The 6,161-nt window shown below is 43.3% G+C and overlaps 1 pseudogene; it reads left to right on the top strand.

The window, feature by feature from the left end:
* Positions 1-1,121: 1,121 nt before the first annotated feature.
* LOC102432041 lies at positions 1,122-2,130 on the top strand (annotated as a pseudogene).
* The last annotated feature ends 4,031 nt before the right edge of the window (positions 2,131-6,161 follow it).

Below are 6,161 nucleotides of genomic sequence, written 5' to 3'. Positions count from 1 at the left end.
CCTTTAAATATATAACATAAATATAAAAAATATAAGTCTTTGTTTTACTATGGTTGCAAATATCAAAAAATTTCTATATGTGACACGGCACCAGAGTTAAGTTAGGGTTTTTCAAAATGCTGACACGCCGAGCTCAGAAGGTTCGCCATCACTGCAGTAAGCCACCAGGTCAGACCTCCCCGAAGGACTTCCCAGTGAGGTCAAAAGAGAGTCTCTTTTTACTGTAAAAAGCCACATCGTCTTAAGGAAAATTGTCAAAAACTGAAATGGAATTTAGAAAACAAAAGGGGGGGAGGGGGAGAGAGAGAGAGATAGGAGCAAGCATGGAGCTTCTTTAAGGGTTATGAGAGAGTGTTTCCCTTCTTCTTACCAATGCTTTATGAGAAATTGAAATTATCCCCAGGCCAGTATTGCTCAGTGGTTGAGCATCAACCCATGAACCAGGAGGTCATGGTTCGATTCTCAGTCAGGGCACATACCCAGGTTGCAGGTTTAATCCCCAGTTTAGGTGGGAAGCAACTGATCAGTTTCTCTCTCACACTGATGTTTCTCTCTCTCTCTCTCTCTCTCTCTCTCTCTCTCTCTCTCTCTCTCTCTCTCTCTCCTCCACTTTCCTCTCTCTCTAAAAGGCAATAAAAACATATTTTCAGGTGAGGATTTAAAAAATAAAAAGAGGTATTCCCAGACATCCTCTGGTTCTAAATCCATGTATCCTATTATCAGCCATTCCTGTGGATTGCCAATATTTTTCATAAGATCTCTGTAATGCCTTCTTCAGCATTCCTGTAGAAAAGACAGTCAATAGTTCTTTACTATCACCTGGAGGAGATCTCTAATTTACTTGGACTGTAATGCAAAGAGATATACGGAAACTCACCCATTTTTCTCAGATACTAAAGGCTGATTTAAATGATGTTGATTTTCCCGGAGACTGAACCCTAACCAATAGGTGGATGATTTAGTTTTATTCTCTAGGACATAACTAGACTCCCTAAAGGACACCATTTACTTATGACAGCAGCTGGCTATAAAATAACACCGTGTCTCAAAAGACAAGCTCCAATTCTGTTTGCCTCAAGTGACGTACCTTGGCGGTCCTACATCTAAAGATGGGATACTAGATGGGTGGCTACCGGGTTTGGGGGCATGTCTTGGGTAGCTGGTGGCAGGGGCTAAGGGTCCGCTCAGCTCGCACAGTCGCAGGTTTTAGCACCGAGGCCCAGCGTCAGCTGCAACCTCCAGGCTCCAGCAAACGATTGGGGGCCCTGGGAAATCAGTCCTCCCCAGGGCCGCTGCAGCCAGAGAACCTCAGGAGGGAGGAGCTGGTCGGTGTGCTGAGGCCATCTGTGATGGACCAGAAAGGACCACCAGAGACGAACACCAGGGGTCTTCCGGTGACAGGAAAACCAGGAGAGCTGACATTGCTCTCAGTACTGCCAGAGCTGAGCCAGTTCCTGGGGCTCAGGGAGCAGGAGCCCCAGGTTGTCTGAGCATCTGGGAAGGAGACCTGGGCTTGTACTCCTTTCCGGTTGTCCCCAGACAGCAAGCCGCCTCCAGAAGTCTTCGCCCACTCACGAAGAGCCACCTACTGGGCTGTCACTGATGGGATCCCAGCTACTTCTGAGGGGAAGACCCAAGCAGCTCTGAAACCGGAACACGTTGATGGTATTGGTTTTGTAGTTCCAGTGAAGTCCCGTCCCGAAAGGACATCCTGGAAGGTGTCAAGAGGACCCTAAGCCTCTTCCGTGTGGTGGCCACAGGCTCTGGCTGTGCTCTGGTCCAGCTGCAACCACTAACCGTGTTCCCTGATCAGCTACAGGTTCACATGGTACTACAGCTCTGCCCTGTGCTCGGGGACCACAGGTGTTCAGCCGCATGGGCACTGTCATGGGCCAACACTTTCTACTGCCGGCAGAGAGCACCAAACCCCAAAGACAGGTCCTGGATGGAGCCCTCCGCAGACGCCTCCACCTGATGCCTGCCCAGGCTGCCCAGATGCCCTTGCACCTCCACCTGCACTGTCTCCACCTCCCAGGCACCAGGCCCAGGGATGCCCCCATAGAGCTTTTGGCACCTTTGTCCTCTTATTTCTCCAGGACCCTACAGTGCCTGGGGCTCCACCAACAATAGTCCTCCTTCTGTTCCTCCTGGAAAGTGGTGGGTGTGGGGGGACTGCAGGCTGGAGGAAAATGAGCTCAGTGGGCAACAGGCGGGAAGGTCTTGGTGTAGGGCTCTGTGGTTGGACTAACCTAAGATCACATCCTGGCTAGGCACTTGCTGTGTGGTGTTGGACAAATAACTTCACCTCTCTGGACTTGAGATAATAAATGTACCTAACTCATAGTATCATAGTATGGTTTTGAAGATTTCCTGGGAAAGTAAAAAAAAAAAAAAAAGATGGGCTACTAATTAACCCTGAACAACTCAGATGCCTCCTTGCCTTTCCTCTTCCAAAAACTAGGGAAATAGCTCCGGGGCTTTGTAGAGATATCTGGACACTGTCACAACTGGGTTTCAACCTGTTCATTAATGGCTCCACCTCTATATGCCATATTGAAATCAGATGGACTTGATCTCACTCAAGTAGAAGGGAAACGAAGTGTAGGAGCTCTGAAGGAAGAACCATCTGAAGCTCCAATTTTGGGACACCTAATCATAAACGTACTTTCTTCCCTCTTACACAGGAAAATAAAGAAAATGCTTTAGGAATTCAAACTCAGAAACACGGAGCGCATCATAGCTCTATAGAGTATTATAGTCAGCAATTAGACTCAGTACCAAACGGGCTCCCTCGCTGCATGAGGGCCACCCCTGCTGCAACCATGTTATGCAAACAAACATTTAACCTTTTAGGTTCCTCCTTATTCTGTCAAATCTTTGCTAAACTCTCACCTTTACTCGACTGGCTTCTTATGAAATACTCCTGCTTTCTACACCTACTATTACTTTTGCTCAATGTAACAGTTGTAACCCAGCAACTTCACTACCTTCTTTACAGGATAGAAACACTGACCACCTCCTTGCTCCTGGGAAGATTTACAGGAAATTCCTATTGATAATGCAGGCTTATTTTTGTTTACAGATGGATCTTATCTCAAAGACGAACAGGAACATAACTCAGCTGAACATGCAATAACTTTCAGGTGGATATAATGGAAAGTTCTCATGTAGCCAAATTAAGATCTGACCAACAAGCCAAGTAAATTGCTCTAACTCACCCAGCTGGCGTGGCTCAGTGACTGAACATCAACCTATGAATCAGGAGGTCACGGTTCATTTCCCAGTCAGGGCATATGCCTGAGTTGTGGGCTCAATCCCCAGTGGGGGACATGCAGGAGGCAGCTGATCAATGACTCTCTCTCATCATTGATGTTTCTATCTCTCCCTTCCTCTCTGAAATCAATAAAAAATACAAATAAATTAAATTGCTCTAACTCAAGCTTGTCAGTTAGACAAAGACCAAGTAGTCAGTATTTACACTGACAGTCACTGGGCCTTTGGTGTAGCTCATGACTTTAGAATGTTATGGAAGCAACAAGGCTTCTTAACTTCCATAGGGGTAGTCTGTAAAGAATGGAAAACAGGTTGCAGAATTATTAGATCACATATAGCAATCAAGACAACTGGAAATAATCAAGATTCCTGGGCATTCTAAAGCTACCAGCAAACAAAAAGAAATCATTTAGCTGATGCAGCAGCTAAACAAACAGCAGTAAGCAATCAAATTATCTGGAACCAAGAATGTTCTTTGCTCCCTGCTAATAAAAGATTCTGTTTAAAAAAATCAATAAATTAGTAGATGATTCATTTCACAGAGCGCTTCCAGGAAACGAAGACTTCAAAGACCATGGCTTACAATCAGCAGATTTTGTCTATTGGGAGAGACATCAAATAAAAGACTCTCTCCAATCTCATTAGAAAAGACCAGATCAGGTGTTACTAATGAATCCATGTGCAACTAACTAAACCTTTTTTTTTTTTTTTAAGTTTTGTTGTGTGCAACTCAACCCAGGAGTTAACTCATGGGTTCACATTTCTCATCTAAAAACGATTCTGCCCCTGTCAGATGTCCACTTGCCTGCACCTAAAACAGACATCAGACTCTAGGATGAGAAGCTGTTGACAAGAGGCAGACAGCGATCCCAAGACATTGACAAGGCCTGTGAATCTCCAGATTGATATTGAACTCAAAATCCATTTTCTTTGGTTGTCTTTACCTGTCTACTAATAATATTATAGTAGTTATACAGTGGAACCTCGTTTCTCAAACTTAATTCGTTCTGGAAGGCTGTTCGAAAACCGAATTCTTTTTCCCCATTAGGAATAATGTAAATTGAATTGATCTGTTCCAGAACCCCAAATGATTCCCTGTTTTAACCTTTCTTATATTCAATACCTATCTATTATACTGTTTAATCTATAAATAAGCACTTTAAAAACAAAAAGGGCATGAACTGTAAATGAAAATTTAACAAAAAGGAAAGGAAATGTACAGTAAAAAATGAAAATGTAACAAAAATTATAAGCAGCAACAAAAGAAAAAAACACACAGAAATATTCACAGCATACTGTCCTGAGATCTTAACAGTGGTAAACTGACTCATATTCACGCATTTTCTCCTGTTTGTCACCTGAGAGATGCGTGACTGATCATACAGGTATCAGCATGAAAGGGCTGTGAGGTTGAGAAGCGAATTGTTCAAGAAACAAGGTTCCACTGTACTTAATTCTTTTTTTCCCTATATAGTCCAACTGTTTATGATTACTGAATAAGTACTAGTATAAGATAACTGTTAATACTCTTTATGGCTTATGTAAATTTACACTAGATGCAAAATACAGAAAAATGTGACAGACCGCAAACCTAGGACCATGATAGGTCACAAGATGGAAATGATCCAGAGTGTCCTTCACAATGAAGGCCATGCAACCTGACTGCCTTCCATTTACTTGCCCATTCCTTTTGGGAAAATTGGCCTCAATTTACATCCCATAGTTACAGTATTGCCCCATCCTCAATGGCTCACCATTTCTACAAGAGGGTGATACTGAGACTTCCTAGGAATGAGTCTTCTGAGCCCTGTAAGACCCACTATCCAACCAAAGTGTTAATCATCAATGCATTCTTCAGATTGATTTATGGACACAAGGGGTAAGTGCAGGCTCATGTTAGAAGTCCCTGGATGTTTCTCCTGCAGCAGCTTGAGCCCAGCCAGTGAGGTATCCTGCTCACAGTTTCAATGATTGGGTGTGATCGTGAAAACTCTCCAGACAACCAAGAATGAGTCATCTTGATGGCAACGTATTGAAAAGGGCTCTCGTGAGTTTTCCTTCTTCTCTTTCTAACTTCCCTCCTAATTTAAGACCAAGCTGCTGACATGTCTTGAGTGACAAGAGCTGTCAGTCTGAGGCCCCCAATAAAAACCTTAAAAAAACACACTTCCCATGTGTCTACCCCTTCAAGGTAAAGACAATCAAACAGATGTTAGGAATGTTTCCAGGGACACCTGACTTTGTGGCCAACAATGTGTTTGACGATAAACCCCCCTCATACCTACACATTGAAATAACTTGGAAGCAGAAACTGTTATAAAATTTAGATAGCCCTAGTCAGGTAGTTCAGTTAGAGCATTGTCCCAATATACCAAGGTTGCAGGCTTGATCTGTCAGGGCATATACAAGAATCATTCAATGAATGCATAAATAAGTGGGACAACAAACTGACATTTCTCTCTCTCTCTCTCTCTCTCTCTCGCTCTCTCTTCCTTTCTCTAAAAAAAGTAAATACCATTAAATTCACACTTTTAAAGTACACAGTTCAGTGTTCTTTAGAATGTTTGAAGTTGTGTGGCCATCAACACTAATTCTAGAATAATCTATTTCTGAAACCTTAGAGTTTTAAAATGTAGGCCTACCTTGTTGGTTTTTTAAAAATATATTTTTATTGATTTCTGAGAGGAAGGAAGAGGGAGAGATAGAAACATCAATGATAGAAACATCAATGAAGAGATAGAAGAATCATTGATTGGCTGCCTCCTGCACTGGGGATCAAGCCCCCAATCCGGGCATTTGCCCTTGACCGGAATCAAACCCAGGACTCTTCAGTCTGCAGGCTGAGGCTCTATCCACTGAACCAAACCGTTTAGGGTGGGTTACCTTGG

The sequence above is a fragment of the Myotis lucifugus genome, unplaced genomic scaffold (assembly GCF_000147115.1).
Source record: "Myotis lucifugus unplaced genomic scaffold, Myoluc2.0 scaffold_3, whole genome shotgun sequence".
Lineage (NCBI taxonomy): Eukaryota > Metazoa > Chordata > Mammalia > Chiroptera > Vespertilionidae > Myotis > Myotis lucifugus.
This window is presented reverse-complemented; position numbering and strand designations above follow the sequence as displayed.